The sequence below is a fragment of the Moschus berezovskii genome, chromosome 24 (genome assembly GCF_049115385.1).
Source record: "Moschus berezovskii isolate FMDL1 chromosome 24, NW_MosBer_1.0, whole genome shotgun sequence".
Lineage (NCBI taxonomy): Eukaryota > Metazoa > Chordata > Mammalia > Artiodactyla > Moschidae > Moschus > Moschus berezovskii.
In genome coordinates this window covers 16,318,341-16,333,093 of record NC_142483.1, presented here as the reverse complement: position 1 = coordinate 16,333,093, position 14,753 = coordinate 16,318,341, and the positions used below count along the sequence as shown (strand labels likewise).

General features: G+C 40.3%; 1 protein-coding gene across 3 annotated transcripts in view; it reads left to right on the top strand.

Annotated features, from left to right (window-relative positions):
• ARHGEF3 (Rho guanine nucleotide exchange factor 3) overlaps window positions 1-14,753 on the top strand; it is a 319,599-nt gene that overhangs the window by 172,522 nt on the left and 132,324 nt on the right. The window lies entirely within an intron of this gene.

The window sequence follows — 14,753 nt, the reverse complement described above, 5'->3', positions numbered from 1 at the left end:
CCGTGCATCGTTCACACCCCCTGGAACTTCAATCATCATGCGTGCATGGTGGGTCCATCTAACATTAGGGCTGGTCCTCCTCCTCCACAGACACTGCAGAAGCCACTGTTGTGAGATGAAGCTTCCGTGCTAAGAATTAAGAACTGGGTCATGTGCTGGCTCTGTCTGTAACTAACGATGTAATCTTGGGCAAGTCAGTGCCTCTCTATGGGCCTCACCTGTTAAAAAGCAATTTTGAGATACAGTCTTTAAACCATTGTAAAAATTTGAAGCTCTGTTGAACACAGATGATTGGGTTCTCACCTGATAACGTTTGTTTACCCATATAAGCAATGCTCTCTTAGCTATTTTTTTTTAATTTTTAATTTTTTTAAATTTATTTTATTGGAGGCAAATATCTTAGCTATTTTTAATTGTGGCAGAGTTTTCTATGCTGCACATAGCTGTGGTGGAGGGAGCCTGCTCTAGCTAGCATTAACGTATTCGCACATCTTTATTTGCCACATGGTGTTTGTTCCAGTCTTTTGACCATCAGAATGGTGGGTTGGACCAGTTTACTCTGTTGCTATGGTGATAGGACGAAAAAGACGATGTTCTTCTCGCTTTTACTTTACTCATTGAATCTTTTATTGTTGACAAGTGAAGTCTTTGGAACTTTCTTTATTGACAACAAGTTTTTTGGTGTTTGCAAACATTTTTAATTTTGTGGCAATTATTAGAATTGTTGATGTTCAGAATATATAGAGCCCTTAGCCATCATATAGTCCAGTCCTCTCACTTTGAAAATGAGGAAGTGGAAGCCCAGGGAAGTGTAGTGATTTAATAAGACTTTAACCTAGATCATTTCTAAGATCATGCCTCATCCTATGTTTTTCCTGAACTATGTTTATTTTTCAGAAAAACACATCTCTAGAAGCTTTATTCAAAGAACTACTAAACTCTTTTATATGAAAGGATTATTTGCAATCATGAGTTCTGATTTTGTTTTCATGTTGATCGGCATCCATGACCTTACCTTCTGATCAGTCTTCTAAGCTCATATAATGAATTATTTGATGTCTTTTCTCCTTATGCATGGAGAAGGCAATGGCACCCCACTCTAGTACTCTTGCCTGGAAAATCCCATGGACAGAAAAGCCTGGTAGTCTGCGGTCCATGGAGTCGCTGAGAGTTGGACATGACTAAGCGACTTCACTTTTACTTTTCACTTTCATGCATTGGGGAAGAAAATGGCAACCCACTCCAGTGTTCTTGCCTGGAGAATCCCAGGGACAGGGGAGCCTGGTGGGCTGCCGTCTGTGGGGTCGCACAGAGTTGGACATGACTGAAGTGACTTAGCAGCAGCAGCAGCTCCTTATGCAGCCACGAAAGATACTTCTCCCTCCCTTGCTGTATCTCTTAACCATATAATATCATGTTTTGTCACAGTAAAGAGACTTTCATGGAAGAGTCTACCTTTATGCTTAGGGATTCACCTGTGGCCAAACTCCTTTCTGATTTCTCTGTTATTTTTTCCTGATTCTTGGCAAACAGATTCCAGAACCTGGGCAGTTTCCTCCAAATATTGTCATGTAGTGTTATAATCATTATAAAACTTAAAAGAATCCTAGAAGCTGTTGGAGGACATGAAAACTGGTGTTTTGCAAGTTTACTGACAGTCCAAGCTGTACAGAGATGACGGGGTATGTGACAGATACACATGTGGCCATAGAGGCCACTAATTTTCAGTGCCTTGCACCTAGCAGGTATTTGGTAGAGATGAGTTGAATGAACTAGTGGATAGAGCCACTCATGAGAAGATTGTAGCCATAAAGGCTGCAATGTCTGAGTGAAAATCTGAGTCCCATAAATTAATAGATGAATGGCTTTGTAGTCTCCCCAAAGGTGCTTTTTAAATGGTGATGTCCAGTAGAGTCACAGAAGCGTTAATGAAGGGTTGTTTTGAGCCTGTTTCTATGTGTAGTGGAAAGTATCTGAAAAAAAAGGTGGGTTCCAGTGGATGACTCATACAGGAAGATGTGAGGGCTTAGGAAAGTAATATTAGTAACTCTCAATTTTGATTCCACTTCATAAGTGGAAAGACGTTCACAAGATGTATGCCTGAACGTGAAGTTGCTGAATGGGGGACAGGGATCTTTGGGGGATCGTGCTCAAGTTTCCATTGAGTCCTAGCCCAATGCTGTACAATGAGCTCTTCATGAATACTTATTGGTTAGTAAATTTTAACAACGAAGAGTGGATCTTCCCAATGTGTATGTGGAATTCAACACACATACCCCCTTTCTAGAAATATATCTGTGACATGAAGTTGGAAAGTGTTAACACAAAAACTTTCCCCCTTTGATTAAAAGCATATATTGGTGTCTGAGTGTGGATAACACCAAACATTCTCTTTGGCATCTTGCTTTATTAATTGACATCAGATGACAATTCTGGTAGGTGCCTGCTAGAGGGTTTTCCTTCTGAACTCCTTTGCAACCTCCTATTGAATTTGAACTTAGAGACCAAACAGGAGTGGGTAAGCTAAGAAAAGAGTGTATCCTTATAGAACAGGGATCCTCAGTTGTTTGGGAACGGGGTGTGTCATGTACTCTTTTGAGAATCTGATGATAGCACTGGGCTCTAGACAGTTTTACAAGATTGACATATGATTTTGTGGGCCTCACAGAGCCCAGCCAAGACCCCACATGAGGAGTTCCTCTTAAAAAGGAAACTGGAACGGTCTTAAGGCATGGTGACATATCTCCGCAGAATTATTCTCCCACCCTCCACCTCCAGCACTTGGAAAATGAATTGTGACTGGAGAGTCTACACTAGTTGACAATATAATTGGTCTCTATTTTTTTCCCACCACTTTACCCCCCAGTCCACTGGTTGAGCCCGGGGCTTCCTGGCAGGATAGAACGCAAACTATATCAGAGGGGGGGGAAGCAGGCTATATTTTTTAACACTTTTGAGAACAATTTGCAGAGTGGAGAATGCTCCCAGAAGCCGCCTACAAATCTTCTTTCACGTCAGAGGATATGAGTGGGATGGTTTCAGGGACATCGCTTCCCCCACAGCACTTTTCTCATTTGAATTCTAGTGGGCGAGAGACTCCCGAGTGAAGAGCTGGGTTTCATGGTCCCTCAAGCAAGGCCCTTGGCAGAAGAGCCTGGTGTGACCCTGATGCAGGGCACTGCTTAGCATCAGACATCCTTTATCAAAAAATATACGAATGTTGGGATAGGCATTAGAACAGTTTCCAATGAAGAAACAGCGTAAAAGATAAAAAGGAGTATATGTTCTTTGTTACAGATTTGGAAAATGTGAACACTAGAATTCACTATACTCTTACCTCAAAGTAGTGGCTACATTTTGGTGTATTAACTTTCTAGAATTATATACACACTCACTTAAAACTTTTTAATTATGAAATATTTCAGGCATACAAAGTGGTATAAAGGATAATATAAAATTCCAGGTAGCTGCCAATGCAACTAAAGACATGTGCCCTTAATGACGCCGCAGGCCCTTAATAAAATTCCTTGCTCTTCTGTGTTTAATGTTTATTGTTGCCTTCCCTGTCTATTAACTTTGGCCACCTCATGCGACGAGTTGCTATGTACATGTAGCCCTAAATAGCACATATGTTATCAACCGACTTTTAAAGTTTATGTAAGCACACAGTTTTAATGGCAATCATAACACATATTAATTTATTCCTGTATTTTCCATTTACTATATTGAAATCATGTCACCACAACCTGAAACATTCTTCAATAACATTATTTTAAATAACCATACTTTGTCAAATGGATGCACCAAGTTTGTTTAGCCAGTCCTTTCTTGGATATTTAGATAAGTTGCAGTTTTTTACTATTACAAATATCACTGATGGGAATCCAAGAATATCTTTGTGTGATTCTTTTATCAGTAGGATAAAATATAAAATTCCTGGATAAAAGGGAATGAATATGTTTTAAACCTATTCACAGGTTTATACTCCTTCTGGCAGTAAGAGGTAGAAATTCGGTTCAGAGCATTTGAGCATCTTGTATGGAAACTCAGAATGGGGGATTGTTCTGTTTTCTTTGCCACATTCTCTTTCCACTATATTTCTGGTCCCTTGCTAAGTGTGGCTTTATGTGGGACATTTGCTAACACCCCCTCTTTGGGAGAAGCCCCTCCTGTTGCCCTTTCAGAGCCCAGGATCTCTCTTACCTGGCAGGGTAGTGGTGGAGTTGGTGGTGGGGCATCCTTTCCATGTGGTGGGGTTTCCCTACAAGAGTAGGTGGCTGAACTATAATTGACATTGGGATGAGACCCATTTAACCCTCACAGCAGTCCTGTGACCATGGATGTTATCATACCCTTTTTGTAGATGAGAAAACTGAAGCTCAGAGAAATAAGAAATTTGCTCAAAACCCCATGTTCTTAGAGATTCAAGGCTGGGAGAGCTGGCCCCCACAGCTTCTCCATGCTGCCTCTAGCACAGGAAGGAGAAAGCTTTTGGCTCCAGGGCTTCTGGTGATGGATGATGGACAGGACATTGAGCTGGTCTTTTTGGCAACCCCCCCGTTGAGGTTTATGACCATGCACCTTCAGAGTACTGTAACCTGTGCTTTCCAATTACTTACCCTGTTACATAGATGCTCAGAGCCCAAGAGTTGACACATGAGAAGGGGGAAAAGCTTTCCCATCTCAGTGAAGCTAAATGACGTTTCTTTGCTAGGACATGTTAAACCAGACACGAACCAGCAGCAGGATTATTTTATCTCTGCTCAGCAGAGTCCAGATAATTACAAAAGATACCATTTCTGTGGTTTTGTTTCTCTTGATCTGTTCTGGAACTTGCTAACTGGGGAGATTAGCCTTGCCCTGACCAGCATGAGGCCTTGATGAATTACGTGGGAGATTTTAATAATGCTCTTATCACCGAGGAGACCAGGCCTGCCCCTGAGACTGGGTTGTCAATAGCGCATATTTATATTTAACCTGATGGAATTCTTTTTTTTCTTTTCTGTTTTGGAATTACGATCTGATCTTGCTGCCTGTGAAATTATCTGGGCCTACAGTAGTGGAGATCCTGTGTTGAGTCTCAAACCAAATCTCTGATGGCAGATCTGCTCATAGTTGACATAGGCACATTTTATCTTGCTGCTGTTATTGTTGTTTAGTTGCTAAGTCATGTCCAACTCTCTTTGTGACCCCATGGACTATAGCCCGCCAGGCTCCTCTGTCCATAGGATTTCCCAGGCAAGAATTCTGGGATACATGGGAATTCCTAGGCATCTCCTCTTCCAGGGGATCTTCCCGACCCAGGGGTTGAACCTGTGTCTCCTGCATTGGCAGGCATATTCTTTACCTTCTTTATCTTGCCTTTGGCCTAATCAATTAGGTTGTCAATGGTTGTCATTTCACTGTGTATTCACTATGGTCTTTTCTCTTTGATCCACCTCTTGAAAAGCACAGTGACAAAGAAATTCCTGGGAGCTTCAGACATGATCTCAGAAGCTGATCATGGGACAAAGTGTCAGTCATCATCTTTTGTTCCCCTTCAGTGACCCCCATGGGGCCCAGGATTGTTGAGGGATCCTGTATTCTGAGTATACCTAGTTGTTTGAATTTGTCATCAGAATTACAGACTTTGGAAGTTTAGAGATTAATCACCTTCAATGTCTTCACCTGTAACCTGAAATCATAGCAGTGTCTTGCCTTAGAATTATAAGGATTAAAATAAATAAGGATTAAAATAAGTTAATTCACGTAGAGCATATAGTACCTGGCCCTTGGTAAGCACAAAATACACTAGCTGTTGTTGCTGTTGATTTCATAATACAATATTGATTCTGTGGTTCAATTTGAGGATGTCATTGTCACAAATGTTCCATACATAGAACTGATTATGAAATTTGAAAAACACAGAATATAAAGAGATGTATACAAGGAGTTTTATTAGAGCATTTTAAAATAATAGTCATAAAATGGAAACAGCATGAGTGACTAAATCATATAGAGACTTGTAAATGTATTGCAAAATAGAAGTGTAAAACGTGATTACAGAGGACATAACTATGTAAGTTATGCCTCTAGATGGCTATGTATATATGTGTCCACTTGAAGGGATACACATGGAGGAACATACACTACATTGTGGATAGTGGTTACATTGGGAGAATGGGTTTACAGGAAGGGGTGGTTGAGTTCCAGGGGTTCTTAACCTTTTGCATCTTGTGAAACCTATGAACCTCCCCCCACCCCCAAGACTGTTTCAGTTCAGTTCAGTTCAGTCGCTCAGTCGTGTCCGACTGTTTGCGACCCCATGAATCACAGCACCCCAGGCCTCCCTGTCCATCACCAGCTCCTGGAGTTCACCCAAACTCATGTCCATCGAGTCGGTGATGCCATCCAGCCATCTCATTCTCTGTCGTCCCCTTCTCCTCCTGCCCCTAATCCCTCCCAGCATCAGAGTCTTTTCCAGTGAGTCAACTCATCACATGAGGTGGCCAAAGCATTGGAGTTTCAGCTTTAGCATCAGTCCTTCCAATGAACACCCAGGATTGATCTCCTTTAGAATGGACTGGTTGGATCTCCTTGCAGTCCAAGGGACTCTCAAGAGTCTTCTCCAACACCACAGTTCAAAAGCATCAATTCTTCGGCGATCAGCTTTCTTCACATTCCAATTCTCACATCCATACGTGACCACTGGAAAAACTGTAGCCTTGACTAGACAGACCTTTGTTGGCAAAGTAATGTCTCTGCTTTTTAATATACTATCTAGATTGGTCATAACTTTCCTTCCAAGGAGTAAGCATCTTTTAATTTCATGGCTGAAATCAGCATCTGCAGTGATTTTGGAGCCCAAAAAAATAAAGTCTGACACTGTTTCTACTGTTCCCCATCCATTTCCCATGAAGTGATGGGACCAGATGCCATGATGTTTGTTTTCTGAATGTTGAGCTTCAAGCCAACCTTTTCACTCTCCTCTTTCACTTTCATCAAGAGGCTTTTGAGTTCCTCTTCACTTTCTGCCATAAGGGTGGTGTCATCTGCATATCTGAAATATGTTTAAATGTGCTTAAAATACAGTATATGGTTAGAACAAAACCCACTTTTACTGAAATATAGTTATCAAAATATTTAAAAACAAAATTGTGGTAAGAGTTACGTATGTGCTTCTTAATGCATTAAGTAACAAGATCTGGCAACAAATCCAACATCTCATACACCTTCCATGAAATGATAAGAATAAATGATATTTTGAAATACCCTCACCAGCCACACTGTGATTTGAAAACACAGTGATTTTTATGGTGACAAAGTCATGGGTCTGTTAATGCTTCTGTGATTTGTGGTCTCCATTCATAAAGGAAGTGCTAAATTGTTAGTAAAATTGATCTTCACTGGGTTTTTTTTTTTTCCATCCAAGCTCACAGATGCCCTGAATTGAATCCGTGCAATCTTTGGGCTTCTGAGGATTTTAGATTAAGAATCCCTGTTTAAGACACCCAGTCTGTTATGATAAGCTTTATACTGTATTACTTTAGTACTTCAAATGACTAAAATTTTTTTTAAAATATAATAAATATAATTGATTTTGACCTGCTGAATATGAGATTATTAGTGTTTTAAAGGAGGGAAAGTAAAACATTACATAAAATTAAAGGATGGGGATAATGACGATAATGTTTTTAGAAAGACTTTGGTATAAGCATTAAATCAGTTCAGTTCTCAACTCTCGGTGTTTATTTAGATTTTCCTTTGAGACCAGCTTAGCTTTTTTAAATAAATGACTTAACTCACCCCAGTAGTTTAGTATAAGATCTTTTATGCTTTTTCTGCTATTGAAAACAATTTTAGGGTAGAAAAATGTCCTTGTTTTTAAAAGATGAATACTGAAGTATTTAAAATGTCATTATATCTGTAAATTATTTTTGAATATTTTATTGTAAGTTGTTAATATTTTTAAAGAAAAATTTTATTTTTAATTACACATGTAACACTGATTATATATTCCCACAATTAAAAAAAAATCAAACGAGAGGTAGAACTAACAACCCATTAACCATCCATGGTCCCACTTACCTTCTTAGGTATAATCTGGTTATTAATTTAGTCTCCTCCCAGATATTTAGATATATAGATAGATATAGCTATAAAAGTTAGTTTGTGGTGGCTTTGTAAAGACGTGTTGTCATTTTTTTGTTTTACTTTGCAATTTGCATTTTTACTTTTAAATGGCAACCCACTCCAGTACTCTTGCCTGGAAAATCCTATGGACAGAGGAGTGTGGTAGGCTATACAGTCCACTGGGTCACAAAGAGTCGGACATGACTGAATGACTTCACATTTCACATTCACATTTTTTAGAGCAGTTTGAGGTTCATAGCAAAATTAAGCGAAAAGTGCAGATAGTCTCCATACGTCCTCTGCCCCTACACCTGTGCAGTGTCCCCCCAGTGTCAACATCCCCCACCAGAGCGGCACAGTGTGACAACGGATGAACCTACATTGACACATCATTATTATGCACAGTCCCTAGTTCACGTCAGAGTTCACTCAGTGTCCTTTCTCTGGGTTTTGACACACTTGTAATGATGTATCCACCACTGTGGTATCTTCAGAATAGCCCTGAAGATGCTCTGTGCTCTGCCTGTTCATCTCTGTCTCATCTCAGCCCCTGGCAACCACCCATCTTTTTACTGCCTCCATAGTTTTACCTTTTCCAGAATGTCATACAGTTCTTTTCAGACTGGCTTCTTTAACTCAGTAATAGCTGTTAAGGGTCCTCCAAGTCTTTTCATGGCTTGAGAGCTCTTTTTTTTTTCTTCTTCTTTAATCATGGAAATAATATTCTGTTGTATGGATGTACCATAGTTTATTTATCCATTCGCTTAGTGAAGGATATGTCTCATTGTTTTAACTGCTGCTTATTTTTGCACGAGACAAATGGGTCATAGTTTATTTTAACAGCATTCTCCATTGAGGAGCATTTTTGTTGTTTCCAGTATTTCCCAGTTACAATGACCATCCTCATACACCAGAGCAAGTAGTGAGGTAGATGCAAAAAAGTACCTGTGTGCACTGGTTATTTTAAAGTTAATATGAATAATATAAGTTGCCATTTTTATAATTCAAATTTTTGTGCACACAGTTAAAAACCAAACTGTTTCCAAATGCGGAACTGAACAGGCCATGAGAATTAATAGAGAGGAAAGGTTCTTTTGTCTTCATCATGAGGGCTTCATTTAAATAAAGGCTGTGCAACTATTAAACTTGTGTATCTCCAGAAGTGTATTCTTTTTCTGTCATCCATGGTTAAAAATACAAAACTACAGTTGAAAATTCAAAGGAAAAGTCTTGTTATATTGACCAAGTTTACATCTCAACTGCTTTTAAATTTCTATAGTTTATCATTAATTCTATTTTGACTGAGATTATTTGCAGTAAAAAGTCACTAGAAAATAGTTGCTTACAGACACTTTTCTTATAGTTTATTTTTTTCTGAAACATAGCCTGGTTCTGTCCACCTGAAAATTACATAAATAATCTTGGTTAGAAAGTACCATCTGGGCTTCTATTCCCAGCTAATTGAGTTTTTCCCCTAAATGACTTATGTAATTGCATCAAGCCTCATCTTTGATCTGGTTATATAGTCCTAGTTTCAGTAACAGAAGCTGTTTTTCTTTCTTCTTTCTCTTCTTATTTGTGTCTGCTGCCCCTTCTCTGTGAAGAAAAAGTGGTGGGTTGACTTTGTTCCCTTAACATTTATTGTGTATAAACATTTTACATTATTAGATTATTACTTGTATTTTGGAGGAACTTTTGAAAACTGTAAAAAGAATGAAGGATCTATGAGAACACTCAGGATTTGCATGTCTTCCTCCACCCAGCTCTCTAACTTAACACTGCTATGCCTGGCTCATTTTGTGGAGAGCTGATCAGTATGAGCAAGTGGTTTCTCTGTGAGCTACATTCATAGCTGGTATTGAAGATAAAGTGTTGGAATCATAGGTTTATTATCTTCAGTGGTCCAAATGCAAAGTTTTGGGTTAACTCCTTAGAAATCCTGCAGGGAATTGAAAGTGTTTATTTTGCTTCTTTCTTTAGCAGACTGACTTTTTTTTTTTTCCTTTTAGTTACATAAATGAGATTTCTTTTACTCCCATACACTTCAAAACATCAGCCTCTAAAACTGAAATCTTCTACTGAACACAAAAGTCAATAAATCTAAAGTATCTTCTTCGCCTTTATTTGCCAAAGTGATGCTTTTGCTAGTCAGGTCTATATGAATTCTATCCAAGGAGATATTTATTTCTATAGGATTAATGAGTTCACTTGTTTATTGTTTAGTGCATTCATGGAAGTGATTCATGCACTAATTCAATTGACTGGTATTTATTGGACTGTATTGTATGTCAGCACAAGGACACTGAAGGAAGACAAACTTAAAGATTCATTCATCTGCAGACAAATGGGAATTGCATACTGTTTTGTGACAAGTTAACCAATCACAGAGAAAGCACGTTTTAGCTTTTTACCCAGGACCAGTTTTATCCTTTCTGTAAGGAAATAAATCCAATTATCAGGATTTGTTTCAAGAAAAAGAAATTTTGCTATGTATTCTGCTTGCTAACCTTTTTCTCCTAGAGGGTATCCCTGAAGTTGACTTACTTCTTGCTGATCAGCCCAGAGGTTCAACTGTGGATGTACTTCGCTTTAGTTTAGCCTAAACCTGACCCTGAGAAGTTACAGTCTTGCAAGTGAGCTTTGCATCTGTGCTCTCCGTAGAGTGAGCCAGCATTCAGTTTAAAAGCAAGAGCCCTGGAAGGAACCTTAGAGATTATCTCGTTGAATATATTTCATTTTGCAGATGTGGCATTTGAAGCTGAGACACGTTACATGTCCAGCCCAAAGTGATCAAGGAAGAACGAGAATATAATTTTGAGGATTTGTGTTCTGGATTGTACCTTAAACTCAGGAGGAGGTAGAAACTAACAGTTCTGGTTCACCGCTTCCTAGCTGTGTAACTTTGTACAGTGTATTCAACTTCTCTGTGTTACAGTTTCCTTGGCTGGAAAATGCAGGTGGAAAATGCTGTAAGAATTCAGTAAGATAGTGCAAGTAGGGCTGGGGCACAGTGCCTGACACAAGCAAGCACTCAATTGCTGTTGATAACGCAAAATATCCCGGAGCCATGGGACAAGACACAGGCAAGATACTGCCTATTTCTGGCATTGCTGCAAAGAGTGCTGGTATGTACCCAGCTCTCTATCAAGATTTTGTTGAGTGGATTTTTTCCCAATGGAAACTTGGTAATTCTCATAGAGAATAAATGACACCAGGAAGGGGAAAATAAAGATACTTATGGGTTGCTTAAAACAAGAGGGTTGGGAAATTTTATGCCTTTTTATGGAGAACAAGTTTGTTTTAAAATGTATTTATATTTTTAATGTATTTTTAAGATGTTGTAATATGTATTTAAATGAGTAAATAATAATAATCAATAGGAATATTTAACTAAATGCCTCAACTGTTGATTTCATTCTGCAAAGCTTTGTTCCAAGCCCAGCTGTCGGGATCAGCAGGTGACTGGTGGTAACACCTCTGTCAGCTCTGCCTCTCATTAGAGCCACAGCCACACCATTGTCACCTCCTCCAGCGGGCCCACCTTCATCCGGCTCCCATTATCTCCATGAAGCCTGCATGATCCCTTGCTTCCCTGCTTCTACCCTTGCCCCTCTGTGGTTAACTCTCAGCACAGCGGCTGGAGGGGTTGTCTTAAGGCTAACTCACGTGCTATTTCTCTCACATCCCCCTCCTTGCTCAGCGTCATTACAGCATCCTGAGGCCCTGCCCAGCAAGGGTGCTGCTCCTGGACCTCGTTACCGCCACACACTCTTTTCCCTGTTCTCCCACCACTCTGGCCTTTTTCTTCTACACTCACACTCCAGGGCCTCGGCAACTGCAGTTTCTCTGCATTTGGAAAGCTCTTTCAGGCACCCCTGTGACTTCCCATTTTCCTTCAGGTGTCTGCTCAAATGTTCTTAGACTGGCTTTTGTGACCCCCCACCCCACCCCCTACCCCTGTAGAGCAGCCTTTCATTCCTAGCACTCCCTGCTCTTCCTACCTGACTTTGTATTTTTTCCTTTATGGTATTTATCATCACCTGCCACATGTATTTTTTTTTTTATTAGTATCTGTCCACACTGCAGTACAGTTCTCATTTTGTTTTCTGACATATTTCCAACATAGGGGATGATATCTGGCACAGAGCATATCTACTTGATATTTGTTGGATAAATGAATGAGTGGCCGCTTCAGTATTCATGTTTTGTGCTGTCTTTGGAAGGTTACTGTAAACAATGAACTGGATTTATCTTGGTGACATTGTAAGAATATCTATCTTCCTCTACAAACATATTTGGATTCCCTCCTTTTGGAAGAAAATCCATAAAACAAGAGGCAAAACCAAGGCCTACCTGAAGAGACCATGTGGTGTACAAAGCGAGATAAGCGAACATAATGCCAGGCCTTTATGAGCTAATGATATAAATCAGCCTGGAGATAAGAGGATATAAGTGTGGAATGTACATCTGATTTCTACAGATGTGGAATCATTGATGCCAATGCTTTAATACTGCAGGAATCTCTCAGGATAATGGTAAGAACAGAAATTTTCTGTTACAATGAAAAGCATTCCCTTTTGAAGTCTGAGTTCTTTTCCATCTAACTGATATTCGTTGAGTGCAAGGCCGTGTTCCTGGTGCCCACCACATGGGGAAAGGGGGAGAGTTACATGCGAGGAGTTTGTCAGATACGCTCATCTCTGAATGATCCCAGTTAATGAAAAGGAGTGTATTCTGGGCCCGTTAAAACCATGGGCTGCTGGACATGAATTGCAGCTCACCCTGGACTGTATTCGGCAATGACATTGAAACGTGAGCTTGTCTTGCCTTCTCGAGCGTTCTCAGTGTACTCATGTGCCTGCTCAGTTGTGTCCGACTCTTTGTCAAAATGCAGCCTGCCAGGCTCCTCTGTCTGTGGGATTTCCGAGGCAAGAATGCTGGAGTGGGTTGCCACTTCCTCCTCCAGGGGATCTTCCTGACCCAGGGATAGAACCCATCATCTCTTGTCTCCTGCACTGGCAGGCAGATCTTTTTACCACTGAGCATTCTCAATACTGTGAAGAAAATAAGGGAGCCACTTTGGAGAGACCCAGCTTTGTTGGACCTGGAAATGTGCCAGGTTAACCCAACTGGACTTGGGTGGAATTCTGTCCCATTCTTCCTCCAGGGTTAGTGGAGGAGCCTCACCTGGCAAAGTGATGCAGGCCACCTGCTGTACTGACCTACCCCCTCTAACTTTGTGTGTTTAGCTTATCTTACTTGGAAAAGGTAAATACGGTTGTGGTTTAAAGTGCCTTTTATTGACTATAGACTTCAAAAGACAGTGGAAAACTAAATAAGAGGTGCTGAATGGACCCAGAAATGAACCTGATGATCTGTTCAGCTCATTCATGCTAATAACTTTAAAGGTGGCTTTTTAAAAAAATTTGCAAATAACCCAAAAGGCCGAAGATTTGTCTGTGGCTCACAGAGGTGAGTGCACTTTGAGCACGGTGTCCAAGTTCAGTGGTACGTCATCAGCCGTGGGAACTGGCTAAATTTCATAGAGGAGATAGAAGAGAGAAAACATCTTCTTTACTATGGTTTGGTTTTTCACACATTAGAATATTATGGCTAGCTGGAAAATCCTGGGCTTTGAAATATTGTACGTTATCTTCCTTTACTGCAGTTATTTCATGTTGTTTTGCCTTCACAGGAGAACAGGGTTCGCTCATAATTATGCTTCTGAGGTGCCTTTTCCTCATCACTGTTGACTTCTCGCTGTGTTTGCCCTGCTCTTTTCCATGGCAGAACACTTCTTTATGTCCAGCCCAGGCTTTGCCACGTCGTGTTCTCTGCCTTGCTGCTGCTTGAAGTTTGGCTCCATCCCTCATGATGGTCCCTCTCTGGAGTACAACAAGCAGCTGAGGCTGAAGTTTAATTTACGTTGTTATCTGATTGCAGAAATAGGCCCGTCATGTGCTCGCTGTCCCCGCAGGGAAGTGGAGGAGTGTCTGAAATGAGAAATGAGCCGGCTGTTGGCGACAGGCATGAAGAATGTGTCTGAAAACAGGGATGGCATGAAGGGAGGGTTATCTCTATGTGGTATATAATGAAAGGCTTGATTTACGGGGTCTCGGGAAACCACAGTAAGGGGCAAAATTGCCGTTGGGACCCCAGAGGTTTTGTTTAGTTTGGGAGTTTATGTTTGACTGAAGGTCTTAGGTTGTTGGCAGAAGAGGGACATTTTACTGAGCAGATTTTGAAATGTTATTGTATTTTATGTGATGTGGTCCTACAGACGCAAGCAGGCTTCTGAGAAAAGGCTACTGAATCACTTCCCTGTCTCCTAGAAAGGTCTGCCATAAGTGGCATTGATCATTGACTAGCTTCCTGATGTACAGGTGACTCAGAAGCCATTTCTAGACTCTGAGTTCTTGAGGGCCTTAGCCATATTTTTAAAATCTTTTCCTCATTTAGTCTTTCATTCATAGTCATGTTGATTCGGCATCTCTGACACTCACACTGTTGGCCATGAGAGGATAAAATGGGGAACAAGCAGGGCAAGGTGACTTATACCCCAGTGATGAGATAGATATTAATTAAAAATCACAGTAACAAGAATATAATAACAAGTGGAAATAAAAGCACAGGAAACATGT